At 39.6% G+C, this 14,897-nt stretch overlaps 1 protein-coding gene across 1 annotated transcript in view; it reads left to right on the top strand.

Moving 5' to 3' along the window:
• DLG2 (discs large MAGUK scaffold protein 2) overlaps positions 1 to 14,897 on the top strand; it is a 973,962-nt gene that overhangs the window by 123,605 nt on the left and 835,460 nt on the right. The gene's annotated exons all lie outside the window — the stretch shown is intronic.

The following is a 14,897-nucleotide window of genomic DNA, read 5'->3' as shown; positions in this document are numbered from 1 at the left end:
TGAAGAAATTTATTGTAAAAATTAATTAGCAAAAGAAGCTTGCAGAATTAATGAGAACAAGCTTTCTGGTTTTGAGTGAAATCAGAACAAATGACTCTTAACACTAATGTAGGATACATCCCATGAATGATTTAACATTTGAGTCACAGTTTGAAGGCACAGACAGCTAATATCTGTCTTTTTAAAAAATTTTAAGCACAAATCTTTATGCTTGAAAATGGTGAAAGTGTATTTCTGTTATCTCTTGTATCTGATGAAGACACTCTTTTTATTCCAACCTCATCGAAGTATATAACCCCCAACCCCATCTTCCTTAAACTCATTGCTGTCTGAGAGGTATGCTGTTGGTCCTGTACAGGGGAATTTGAACTCTAAATTCTATGCTGAGGATAATAGATACAGGGCCAACTCCAAATCTTTCTCATTTTACGAAAAAAAAAAAGAAAAAGTTCTGATTTAAAGGAAAACAATAGAAAACTATAGCATAGAAACTGGAATAGCCTTTCCAAGGCAGGGTGCTGACAGAGTCCAGGGTGCCATTTTCAAATTTGCTGTCTCTCCATACATTTAATCAGGGTAATGGGAGAACAACATGTTTAGTCCCTTAAAAATTCATATATATTTTAAGGGTCCAATGCAGGCAAAAGAGACAGGAAGTGTAGTATTTGTTTTTTTTCCTTATGACAGCCCAACATACTATCAGCAGTTCTGAATCAGAACTAATTAGTGCAAGTTAGATGTACCAGCTGCTGTACAAATCCAAGATAGCCCTTTGCTTTCTATGAAAAACTACCATATGAAATGTAACCAAATAATCTAATGTATCACATAAATTCTTATTCATGGTCCATCTCTCATAGGAAATGATTGTTTTCTACTTCCTTTTCCATCCTCAATTACATGTCCCAAATTTGGAAAGAAAAGGCTTCCCTTCTTTTGTAGAATGACAGACTTATGGAATGGCTTTTGTTGGAAGGAACCCTTAAGTTCATCTAATCCCATGGGCAGGGATGCCTTCCACTAGAGCAGGTTGCTCAGAGCCCCATCCAACTTGATCTTGATCCCTGGTTGCCCCAGGGATGGGGCAACCACAACTTCTCTGGGCAACCTGTACCTATGCCTCCGCCATCTCACAGTAAAGAATTTCTTCCTTATATCTAATCTAAACCTCCCATCTTCCACTTTAAAGCCATTCCCTTGTCTTATCGCTACATGTCCTTGTAAAAAGTCTCTCTCCAGCTTTCTTGTAGGCTCCTTTCAGGTACTGGAAGGCTGCAGTTAGGTCATTCCCAAGCCTTCTGTTCTCCACACTGAACAATCCCAATTCTCTTACCTTCCCTCATAGGAGAGGTGCTTTATCCCTCTGAGGATCTTTGGGACCTCCTCTGGATGTGCTCCAGCAGGTTCAATGTCCTTGCTGTGCTGAGGATCCCAGAGCTGGATGCAGCACTCTAAGCCCAAGGATAATCAGTCAGTCCAGAGGCCATCCTCCTTTCATGCCTTCCACTCAAAACTTTCCTTGACTGTCTGTATGCAAGTTTTTCTATATAAATTGGTCCTTTTTCTGTCTTAATTGTTGATAATTGATAATTGTTGCTTTCCTTTTGGAAAACAGCTTTTACTGTCCAGGACGGGTGTCCTGTGAAGCCTGCTTTGTATTTATGTACTTGCTTTTCTGAAAGTGTAGATTTTTAGATAAGAGAAAAGGTGTTTGGTTGTTTGCAATACTGTAAGATTTGCCACCTTACATCTGTGATTACCATAGTGGTTTTTAGCAAACTGTTGCTAGATTTCACAGCTTATTGGGGCTGGATCTTCATCTCTTTAAATAGATGTGAAAGGATCATGACCCACCCTATAATCTCCTATAATTCTCAGAGAGTGCCTGAGAAGAGAGGTGTCTCCCAGACTCAGAGACTGCAATTTTGAATGGCTTTTGTAAAGCGAGTGAAAAGGCAGTGGAATATAAGAGGTCATGGTATGTGTCAGAACCAGTCACATCCAAATTTTTCTGTGCATGCTTCCACATAGGATCCCATGACTACAGACAGTGGAATTAGCAAAAGTGTTGGGGTTTTACTGTTTTTTTTTTTTTTTTTTTTTACTTGCATGCTTCTAGCTAAATTCTGTGCTTTTTAGGTTTTAATCCTGAAGGACACCCTAGTGCACAAGAAATTGATAAATGTTTAGGTATGGCCTATATATTTAAACACCACATCCTTGCTTTTCACTTCATCATTAACAGCTTTGTTGGCTGTCTGAGTAAACAGTGACTTCAATGTTTGCAGATGAAAAATGCAGTATTTCTTATCACATTATTATTGCATTTTGCCCTCTATAGAGACTAAATATATGTGTCAATGTATCTGGCAGAGCTGTAAATATCATAGACCAAAATAATTCAAGTGGGTGGGTGTTAGTGAAAAGGAAGAAAGAAGGACCCATATGAATGTGGTTTTTGTGTGAATTTATCCATGTTGCTTTCCCTCCTGTAAATGCAGCTTGACAAAATCAGCTTAAGTTGGTGGATTGTTTCAGAATCAATGAAACAGTTTTTGGGCCATGTTCAGATTCACTAGAAATGTTTATTAGGTTCTATTTGCAAAGGCTTTTTTTGTTTCATATATTTAGATAGAGAGCAGGGAATGTGACATAACGGGCACTAAATGAAAGTCCAACATGTTCATTATGATGTAGAAATTCTAGAATATAACTCTTGAGAAGACCTAAAATACCCCTGTAGTCCATTCTCTTGCCCTGGGCAGATCAGCTGCATTTGAGCTGCTCCTGACATGTTTACCTAGTCTGTTCTATAAAACCTCCCACAGTGGAGAGTCAACTATTTCTGCAGGTAACCTCACTGATGGAAGGTTGTTCCTGATGACAAACGATGGAGTTTCTCTAAGGACAATTAGAATCCATTAGATTTTGTTCAAATAGCAGTAGACGTGGATAGCGTTTATTCAGTCCTGTTCCAGAAAGCACTTAAGCACGTCACAGAATCATGCAGCATCGCAGAATGGTTTGGGTTAGAAGGGACCTTAAAGATCATCTAGTGCCAGATCCCCCTGCCATTGGCAGGAACATGTTCCAGTCAACCAGGTTTCTAAAGCCACCTCCAAACTGGCCTTGAACATTCTCAGGGATGTGGCAACCACAGCTTTCCTGTGTTCCAGTATCTCACCATCCTCATCATGAAGAACTTCCTCGTAATATTCAATCTAAACCTAGTATCTCTCAATGTAAAGCCATCACCCCTTGTCCTGTGACTACATGTTCTTGTAAATAGTCCCTCTTCAAATTTCTTGTAGCCTTCTTTAGGTACTAAAAGTCCTCAATGAGGTCTCTCTGGAATCTTCTCTTCTCCAGGCTGTACAATCCCAACTCTCTCAACCTGTTTTCATAGGAGAGGTGCTCCAGCCCTCTGATCATCTTCTTGGCCTCTTCTGGACCTGCTCCAACAGATCCACTTCTTTCTCATGACAGGGATCACAGAGCTCAATGCTTTACATGCCCCATAGCAACAAATGCTAGGTTGTAATGAGAAATCTTGTCTTTTGGGATAGCAAATATTTAGTTCTCTTAGACTCTTCTCAAAGGAGCTATACTTAGAGGTATGAAATATTTTAGTTTCCAAAACAGAAATCCTTGAGGCACTGTCAAAGGCAATTAGTGTTGACAGCACAGGCACCATATCTCCAACTATATTAAAAAAAATCTGGAGACTACTTTGCAAGATTTATGTATTAATGAAAATACTAACTCAGGATTTGGGAGCAGCAGGTCTTAGTGTTTTACTGTTCTGTGTACTTCCTGAAGGACTGAAAATAGAATTGAAGAACTAAGTCATGTAAGTGAACTGGGAGTTACAATGTCTGAGGTATCTCACCATATGGACATGTGAGTTATGGACCATATCTGTGGGGCACTGCATGGGCAGAAACATTGTTCAGGAATAAACTCCACAAAACACAGAATACACCTCTAAACTGACAAGTAATGAATTTCAAATATGGGACAAGGTGTCATTCCCTTAAAATCTGCCTCATCAAGATGTTGATACCTTATCCAGATTAAGGTTCAGAATCACAATCTCTATTCTGTAAATAAGGTGATGTCTCTCATAGCTTGCATAAAGGTGCTGCTGATACGTTTTTCCTTATGAAGAAGCTATTTGGTAAGGACGTTTTCTGAGGATGTGGAAATCCATATATAGCTCCCTTCTTGAGAGAGGAGCTGATAGTACTTCTCACCCATAACAGTGCACTAAGAATTGTGCTGGCAGGTATTACTTAGCTTTTTCTTGTTGGGATGTTGCCCATTTGTGTGGAATGATTAAATATTTATTGGGACAGAGTACTTACACGTGGCTTTGTAACTTAGAGTTTATAGCTACTACTGCTCTGACAAGTATTAGAGTCTAGGGTGTTTTGTCTTCTTTTGCATACCTAAGGGTGGAACCCTCCCTCCCCAGCAAGTGCACAAACACCAGTGTTGAAAAGTCATAAATGCAAAGCCCTTCTCCCTGTTTTCTCTTTACTCTTTTCCACCTCCCCATTGTCACCATACTTATATTTAAATCTGGAAGGGGGAGGATTTAACAGAAAAAATTAAGAACTTCACTTCAAATGCCCACTATGTCCCAGGGAGCCGTATGTTCATTCCTCTCAAACTGCGTTTAGGGGATGCGGGATGTTGCATTCAGTGGGAGGGTTGGTGACACATAGTGGGGAGGAAGTGTAGCTGGAGTTCACCTAAGTGAGCAGGTTGTGAAGGTATGCCAGAAACAAGGAGTTTGTGGATGCTGACAGTGCTTAGACATTGGGCTGATTGGTATGATCCAGACAAGCTCATTTTGGGACAAACAAATGCCAGGTACCTACTTAGAGAACTGTGTAGATGTGACACTACAAAGTTAACGTGCCTGCAGAGTTTCTGAGGATCTCGAATGCTTTCAAGCTGAGTCATTGCAAGTTGCATTAGTAAAGGATCTGCATTGGCTTAAACCAAGCAATAGTTATCTGTCCATGTAGCCTGGTACTCGGCTTCCTGTGGGGGCCTGGAGCAGATGCTCAGGAAAGAGTCAGAAAAGACCAAGCCTTATATTGGGTGCTTTAGCTGTTTTGCAAGTCTAATCTGAATTTGTTTGAACTAGAAGTACAGAAGGTGTTCAGTGCTGGGAAATTCAGCCTTACCTTTTTTTGTAAACATTCAGCGTGGTATTCACCGCAGCTGACTGGGGATGTGCCCAATCTGCTGCTGGAAATCATGAAGACAGGATTTGTTTGTAATTTCACCTCTGCCAAAGAGCCTCATTACTTCTTTGTACCAAGGTTTATAAGACTAGCATTCACAGCTTGAAAGCATTTTCTTGAAATTATGGCTCTTAAATTGTCCCTGTTGGAAAAAGAAGACTTATTTCTTTTCACCCCTTGAAAATATGAGATGGGGATTGAGCTGAAAGTGGTTTAAATTCAGGTCTTCCACTGCTTCAAGAAGTGCTCTCTCCTTTCCCAGTTTCAGGTAAGCTGGGCAAAGGTATTCTCCATCTCTGCTGTCTGTGCAGCAGTATTAGTGGGTTCCTACAGCTTGAGAGTGGGTATGCAGGTCTGAGCCCAGCTCCTCAGCTTAGCAAATGGTCACTGGCCTGGGAAAAAGCTTTGTTCTCTAGCAGGACTCTCTGCATTGCAATAAGCAGTCAGTAGCTAAAGCATGCCTCTCACTCAAGCGTTGTGTAGATAGATAAAATTGAAACCCTGAGATGTTTAGAAAATACAATAATGGAGAACAAAAAAAATCACCTAGATGGAGGAATACATCTGGTGAAACAAAAATGGAGTTGTTCTTTAGTATGACAATAGAAACACTGCTTGAAGCTTCAGGCTTGTGCTCAGCTCCATACACTTATTAAAAGACCAAAATTTACCCTTGTTTTAACCTCTGTAATCTTTAATTTGGTCTTCGGTGTTGCTTATGTCTGGTCAGCAGTGTTGTGACCTTTATCTAGATGGAAAGCTGAGGTGAAGGCAAAGAACGCTCTGCTGTTGCACATACATATTAATTTTGGCAACTGAAGGTCTACCTGTTCCTGTGTCATTGCTGAAAAGACTATTTACTTATAGGACGTATGGTGCAGATACTTCTGCACCATATGTCCTATAAGTAAATAGTCTTTATCTTCTATCTAATGATCTTCTATTATCTAATGATCTTCTATCATTATTGAATGATAATAATTTGTAGTTGCTGTGCAAATTTGGTCATCACCCTGATCTCATATGCACAATCTTCATTCACACATTGTGGGATCATTGCTTTGACATGGTCCCCAAAGATTCCAGTTCATCATTTAATTCCTGTTGTTTCATGCATTTCTTATGTTTAGAGGCTTGTTTTGCAAATATATTTAATTGCATCATGGAAAATGACTCTTCTTATATCTGTTTGCTTCAGGAATGCTTGCTATCCTTGTACCCAGCCATTATAAACACTGTAATTACTTCTCTGTCCTCTAAGTGCTGGCTTGTTAAAAGTTCCAGTAGTAAAACCCTTACTTTAAAATCTTCTGCCTGAAGCAATTAACAAACCATTAATCTGTTTCACACTACCAGCTTGTCTAAAAAACATGGAACTGCAGCTCCTTCTACGTGTGCCTATGAAAATTCAGTCCCTTCTCTGGAATTTTGTTTGTTTTCTTTGTTTGCGACTGGGTACAGCTTAATTTGTATGGCTTGATTTACTCCCAGGAGCCACATTTGATTCTGTTTAAGTGATTATACTTAATATGCAAGAGTCATTAGGTATGATCAACCATAATGTTTCATTAGAAGGGTTCAAAACATTGAGTTTTATGCATCTGTTTCTTCACTAGATTTAGCACTATAGTATACATTTATCTGATCAAATGCAATTTGTGTCTGTGGGTTGATTTTGTGCCAGAGCCAATTCCCAAGTAATTCTATTTGGCACTAAGTTCTCCTTCAAGACAGCAGCAGTCTTTTTAAGGGGTACAGTGTAAGTGACATCTTGGTGTGTATTTTGCTAGTTATTTTCCTTTTGCACCCAAGGATGTGTAACAGCACTTACTAGATAATTATTGAACAGCAATGCTGAATCTTAGCTCCGTCTTTGTTAGGTTTATTATTATTTTTTTTTAATATACAGTAGCTTTGTAATTTAATTTTTTAATGCACTGTGAAATTTTTCTTTACTTGAAGAGATTATTTTATACACTTTCCTTTTCTTCTCAGCTGAGTTGACTAATGTTTAGAAATGGGTAACTGCAAAGTCGCTGCATTATTAAAACCCTTATTTATTACTAGCTGCAGCTAAATGCCTTGCCCATACTGGGTATCCATGCTGGGTCTCTATTTATAAATTTGTTATTTGTTCTGTAGTTTGTCAATAACTTGAGTGCCAGAGCATCTGCTAAATGCCATTTTAGAGTTGTTTCTGAATGCATTTTAATATGGTCAGGCCAATGTTTCCATTTTAAACCAAGTTGTATCTATGCAGAACAGTGTCATTCTGTGGACAGAAAGGCTCTCGTGATGCTGAGAGTAGGGCAACATACATATCATGCCACTCTCTAAACGATTTCTGTCCCATGGATGAGGCTTGGAACTAGACATCATTCTGCTTTTGCCATCTCCTTGTGTTTGCATAGTTAGACATGTTCATGATAAAAAGCCTTTTCCTTTGTTTTCTCTCACTTTTTCACAGTGCAGGGGAAAGGGAGCTGGGGTTCCTGATTAATGGCAAGCTGAACACTAGTCAGCAGTGCCCTGGCAGCCAGGAGAGCCAAGCGTGCCCTGGAGGGCATCAGGCACAGCGTGGCCAGCTGGGCTAGGGAGGGGATTGTCCTGCTCTGCTCTGACCTGGGGCAGCCTCACCTCTAGTGCAGTTTTGGGCACCACAAGATAAGAAAGGTATAAAGCTATTAGAGAGTGTCCAAAGGAGGGCCATGAGGATGGTGAAGGGTCCTGAGGGGAAGCCATATGAGGAGTGGCTGAGGGCATTTGGTCTGTTCAGCCTGGAAAAGAGGAGACTGAGAGGAGACCTCACTGCAGTCTGCAACTTCCTCAAAGGAGCAGCACTGACCTCTTGTCTCGGGTAACCAGCAATAACACCCAAGAGAATGGCCTAAAGTTCTGTATGGGGAGGTTTACGTTGGACATTAGGAAAAGGTTCTTCTCCCAGAGGATGGCTGGGCACTGGAACAGGCTCCCCAGGGAAGTGGTCACTTCCCAGGTACCTAGCCCGACAGAGTTGAAGCAATGTTTGGGCAACACCTTAAGGAACATGGTGTGACTCTTGGGGCTGTGTTGTGCAGGGCTAGGAGCTGGATTTGATGATTGCTGTGGGTTCCTTCCAACTGAAGATATTTTATAATTTATGATTTTATGATTCTATGATTTTAGTTTAACATCGCAATTGTGTTGGTGTGCCCTGCATGAGGGTTTAGTGGACTCACTGGTTTCATATGTCCTTTTTGACAGGAAGATGTGATTGTTTAGTTTAATAATTGTTTTCTACTGACATTAGTGGGATGGATCTGAGATATTGGTATTAAATTAAACCAGATCAACAACGATGAAAGAGTCACATCCTCCACAACAGGTTTATTTGGTTTTGGTTTTTTTTTTTCACATTTATATAATGTGCCTATCAAACAACCTCCAGGCAGTTTTTTGATCTGTGATTTGTTATTACATCTACAAAGGATTGGGAGTAGGCCAGAACAGCTGCGAGGGACCAGAAACAATAATTTTCCCCAATGAAAATGTGCCTGAGTATCAACCAGCATACAGAATGAGCCAAACTTTTAATTAAGCAGCAAGTGTCTATTATGATAAGCATTGAGGTCAGACTATTGTATAAATTCTACTTCTGTGTATCAAGGTCAAAAATTATAGATCTAGTTTGAAAATATCCCTTAACAACTCTTGCAATTTTAACGTATTTTTTTTCTAAAATAATTTTCCTAAACCATGATATGTTTCAACAAGGGAATACCAGATAAGTCTGAAAAAATTATGAACATAAAAATATCAGAATGTCCCAAGAGGCTTCTTCCACAAGCTAACAGTTCCTCTGAACAGTTAGTGATATAATTCATTGTTTCTAATAAGACTCTGAGAAGTTTTAGCTACCTGCAAAAACAAGTACCTCAGCTCCTAAAGTATACTTCTTTGTCCTATAAAGCTGTAAGAGTTCTGTAAAATTGATATTCAGGGACAAATGTACTCTAGTTAAGATTCATTCTAAAAATATTTCAGAACAATTTGTCTCACTTACACATTTATTAACTCTGATTCTTCACCAATCTGAGCAACTAAGCAAGAAAATTCACTGCCCTCCATGTGCAAAGGACACAGGTCTCCATAGAGAGGTTTAAGAGTCCATTATATATTTCTGCAGTCTACCAATAGTTCTTTATTAAAATGCTACTTAAATAGTTACCAAGAATAAAGAATGATATCACCCCAAGACTTGTGGATCACATAAAGGTCACCCTGGGAGTGATTTCTTGGATAGATGAATGTATGTTTGCTCAGTAAGATAAATATATATGAAAGAGAAAATATCCAGCCTCTTTTGTTTAGTTTTTTTATAATCTGGAACAGATACTTTCAGGTTTTAGCAAATCGTAAATACAATCCCCAGAGTAATAACCTGGTAAATTAAAGGAAAGCTGTCAACTTGAAAATATAACTTATCTCCACAGTTGTTTGTGGTTTTTTTTTTTTTTGTACAGTTACAAATAATAGACAAGTACTGAAACATGGGATGTTATGCGTTTTCAGCTTGTACATTTTACATGCTTGCTTGTCCTTGATCCTCACTGGTACCACTTCAATCTGTCAAAGGTTATTGTGAAAGCTGCCCCTGGTTTAGAGATGAGACAGTTTACTGCTTGTTTGCCATTATAATATTTAGCTGGGTTGTGAATTGAGCACTTGTCTAGACCTTTTGTGTACTATGAAGAAGTAAATTTCACCCTTTGTCACTCTCCTACTTCTTGAAAAGAGTCTTTAGGAATATGTTTCTTTTTCCTATGTAATCTTGATCCATTTACCTATCCAAATGGACAGTCTTTTCATAGAGATCACTTTTTGAGCTAATTTCTTTAGCCATATTTGCCTTGCTGTTGGAAGCCTCTGTTAATTTCCACCCTTCCACCATCAATTACCACTTTGTCTTATTCCTAACATCTGTCATTTCTCTGCATGTCTGCTCCCGTGCCTCACTAGCTCTTGACTTCCACATCTGCTTCTTCAACTCTTCATGATATATTCAGTGAGGAACTTTCCTGGTATTGTCACCCCCAGTGCACAGAAGCTTTTCAGAGAGAGCAATGCAACTCTCTCATTTCATCTTCAAAACTGTGTTTTTATTCCTGAAAGAAGAGGTGGTTGCAGTTGTAGCTAGCTTTCCTGCTGCAATATTCTCCTCCTCTTGAGCAATATTGTCCCACTGTTTGCTCTTGCTTCTCCAGTTTTTCTTGTCTTGAACTGAAATGGACAGTGTAATAGCGCAGAACCCTCATGTATTAACCCAAAACAGATCCTGTGCTGGGTATTGGCTAATGTCTCTGTGTGGTGCCTATTCCCCCCACCACCAACCCAGAAAGCTAGGTTGACAGATAAGTTCTAAAACTGAATTTTTAAAATAGCTCAAATATCTCATGTCTAAAATATGTCACCTTAGCTGGATCTCACAATTCCATCAGCATGCACAGACTTAAACAATACCAGTGGGGAAAAATGATTGAAGCTGCAAATGGATCTCTGTGCCTTTGAGTGGATTCAGCATTCTGGCTGCACCTCAGCTGATAAGTCTGGTTTCTTGTGCTTTTCTGATATGAGCACAGCCTTGTTGCTCAACAGTCATAGCCTGTTTTCTGAAAGGACAAACCAAAATGATGACATTTTCCCAGGTCCTCCAATTCTTTCCAGAAGTGTAGAGCCTACCTGGTTTTCAGAAATGCTGTGCCCTGTCACTGTGTATGTACATATATATGTATATACATATATGTATATATATTTATATTTTAGCTCAGCACTTCCAAGTAGTCATGGTGTCTCTTACTGAGAAGAGAGACGTCAAACAGCTCTTGTGCAAGCTGGGAAAAAAAGTGGAATTAGCAGTAACAGACATAGTGGATTTGAAGTCCATTTTCTCAGAAGGCAGCTTTTGAAACTGGTGTAAACAAAACAATGGTAACTTTTAAATTATTGTTGTTTTAAAGAACCACTAAAACAAGTTTAATCTGTGTGAATTTGTTAATTACCACGAGAAGGAGTGAAAGGATCCCTTGAAAGATTTCAGGTCAGTCATTACACCAAGCTGGTGTCATCTCTCACACATTTTTTGGTGTTGTGCCAGTTTGTAGAAAAGCAGAGGTAACAAAGCTGACAACTTTGTGTCTTCTTGAGCACTAGGAAGATTCATGACAGACATATGTCTTTACTTACGTAATCAAAATTCTTTTTCTGAGATATCTTGTACTTTTTTGGACAGAAAATGCTCACGGCACACCCAGCGGTATCTTTGCAAGGTCAGCACCAAGCCTGTAATGAGATCTTTCAGTATTCAGGACGCTGAATGCATTATTGCCTGAAACAGCCCATCTTCTGCAGTATAAGGTGTATTTATTAATGTTGCTTCTTAATTCAATATCAATTTATTTATTGGATTCCTTGTTTTTTCCCTATCTAGGGAATGTGCCTGATATTCACATATCTCTGCATTCACAGTGGACAATTCTGTTACTTTTGAGATTTAGAAGCATCATATATTACTCTTTGGTTGCAATTTGTCATCATCTTACCCTTGGACAAGGACCAAACACCTCCTTATATGGGTGCTCTGTTCTATGGATTGTCATCACACAGAGGGGAGGGCTGATCTGGCATCCTTGCTCAATGCTGAACAGAAAGAAGTGCGCAAGTTGTAATGATCTTGGAAAACCAATCTTTGTGCCTGGCTTCACAGGGCTTTGTTGCAGCTCAGCAAAAAGAAAATGAGGGCTTGGATTGTCTTTGTGAAGTGGCATCAGGATGTTGGTCACAGATATTCAAAAGAATATTGTTAGTTAACTATAGCTAAAAAAACAGATGTGGGGATGTTTCCAAACCATGAAATTACATTGCTGATTACAGGTGTTTTTCACAATAGTAGAAATTACATTTTTGCCCACATCCTTTAAAAGTGCAATATTAGTGTCTACCATCTCTTTTAGGGCCACATCTAGTGACCCCTGTTTGACTAAGTACTGCACAGAAACATGTCCAGAAGGTGATCTTGCCTAGCTTCAGCTTTGTTTAAAAGCTAGTGAAATGTGGTATTAACCTGGTGATGGTAATAATGCAATGGGTTGTCAAGATGGGGGTTGCTGTTGTGGTTTAACCTGTCAGGTAGCTCAACATCAGACAGCCCCTTCCTCATTCACCCCTTCTCAGTGGGGTGGAGGAAAAAACTGGGGAAAAAAAAAAAGTAAAACTTGAGATTTTAAGCAAGGATTTTTGACAGGGCAGAAATGGAAGGGAAAATAGTAATAACAACAATAATAAATAATTTGAATATACAAAGCAATTTACTCCTTTCATCTACTGACCAGTGACTGGCCAGTTCCTAAGCAGTGACCTGTGGCCAGCTTTCCCCTGGCTTACATACTGAGCATGATGCCATATGGTATGGAATATCCTTTGGATCACTTGGGGTCTGCTGTCCCGGCTGTCTCCTCCCAGGTTCTTGTGCTCCTCCAGCCTTCTCGCTGGTGGGCTGGTGTGAGAAAAGTCCTTGGCTTAGTGTAAACACTGCTTAGCAACAACTAACATCAGTGTCTTATCAACTTTATTCTCATCCTAAATCCACAACACAGCCCTGTACCAGCTTCTAGGAAGAAAATTAACTCTACACCAGCTGAAACCAGGACAGCTAAATATACAGAATAGCACACAGAGCTGTCTTCTGTTGGCATTAACAAACATACAAGTTATGAGGCTTCTGAATACAACCAGAATTGGAATTTGAGCCCCTGCTAATGAGAGGTGAGGTTGTACAGTAATGGTCATAAGGGTGATTTGGGACATTTCAAGCAAATATTCATCAACAGTGAAAGTATTTTCAAGTTTTCACCTGTCATTCTTCCAAGTTTGTATGTACATCTCTACCCAAACCAGCCTCCTCAATGGCAGATACATCCCAGCAAAAGGAGAAAGTCTTACCTAAGCTGCATGGACACATTGCAAATACATAGAGTTGCATAAAGCTTTAGCATGAGCTATTTCGGTGAGATAGTTTTTAGACTGGATTTATTGCCTCTCCCAGGGCTTCCCTTCTGATAGTGTCATGTGGACCTTGTTGTCAGTGAGCTGTGCCAAGGGCACTGTTTCTCAGGTCAGCTCGAGCTGGTATCTGAAGGGTTACTGGTCCAGGATCTGTATGGACTGTACAAGGTAGTATGCATGGAAGGGGCATTACACAGACAAGGAGACTTCCTCCCTGCAACTCTTGGCATTGCCTGGTGCATAAGCATCTGCACCTTTTCTCAGTGTCAACTGCAGTTGGCAATGAAATTTATTTAATTAAGTCTCAGTAGCCCTTATGCTTTTGTGCTCACAGAAGCTCAAACCCTATACAGTCCATAATTTTTTAATAAATTTGGTAAATGGTTAATGTTAATAGTTCTTGGATCCTCATACAAAATACAGGTTTCTGGCATCTCCCCATTAGGCAATGAAAGATTCTCATCCAGCACTGAGGTTATGACAGTTGTCACAAAGGAAATTGTCAAGCATTGGCAGATCCACGGAGTGCAACCTTCTGCAAAATATTCAGGTCATGTTGTTTTCCCTTTTAATTCACTTTGTTGTCTGGTCATCAACTTAGGGAGTGTGATGATGTAGTCTGCAGTTTAATGACCTGGTTCATTCAACTTACCTTTTGGGTCCTTTCCCTTTGATGTGTATTGGTGTGAAGCGTTTTGTAATGCTTTGTAGAAAGGAAGCTGGATGAAGAGATATGGCACTAGGTTTTGCTGAAGGTTTTGTTTAGCTGCAGTCTTTTTGCATGTCAGCATGAGTATATATGATTGTGGAGCTCTGCAGCCATGACTTAGCAAGGCAGCTTGCTGCTGTAATGACAGCCACTGCTTATTTCCCCTCCCTATGGCTCTGGCTGAAACAAATATTCTTCTATACTAAGGTTTAGGGTGCTTCAAGCAAAACTATCTTGAGAAGTAAAAGTCATTACAATATTCCTCAAGGCTTTGATTTTGTGTTTTTTTTTTTTTTTTTTTTTTTGATGGTTTGAGGTTCTTTTTTCTTTTATTTAATGCAGGCTTTGTATTCTTGTATTAGTGTAAAACACCTTTGGTTATCATAAATATCACTTTATGATACATCAGTCCTGCTCTCAAAATGGAAGTAGTTTTATTATTGCTATTGAGTAGACTGACTTAATTTCACCATTTCTGGCAAAAAAAAAAAAAAAAAAAAAAAGACACAAAATTTCATCTCATGTGAAATGTGGATAGTTTCCTCCTCTGTAATGTCTCTGGAGGTGTGTGTAAATAGGAAAAATCTGTGTGGGCCAGTGGAGGAGACAGGAGATTGGTTTCTATTCTTAGGTTTGCTATGGACCTGCAGCACATCATGAGATAATCAGAATTCACTTTATCTGAGTGACTCTTTATTTAAGCATATTTCCTGCAAGGTTATCATGCAATACATAGCACTCTTGGGTGTTTCTCCTGTTTTGAGTTAGAATCACAGAAGGGTTTGGGTTGGAGAGGACCTTAAAGATCCTCTAGTTCCAGCCCCCTGCCATGGACAGGGAGACCTTCCAGAAGACTGGGCTACACAAAGTCCCATCCAGCCTGGCCTCCAACT

Source organism: Pyrgilauda ruficollis, unplaced genomic scaffold (assembly GCF_017590135.1).
Source record: "Pyrgilauda ruficollis isolate IOZ18807 unplaced genomic scaffold, ASM1759013v1 scaffold60, whole genome shotgun sequence".
NCBI lineage: Eukaryota > Metazoa > Chordata > Aves > Passeriformes > Passeridae > Pyrgilauda > Pyrgilauda ruficollis.
The sequence above is the reverse complement of the archived record's forward strand: the minus strand, read 5'-3'. Positions and strand labels throughout refer to the sequence as shown.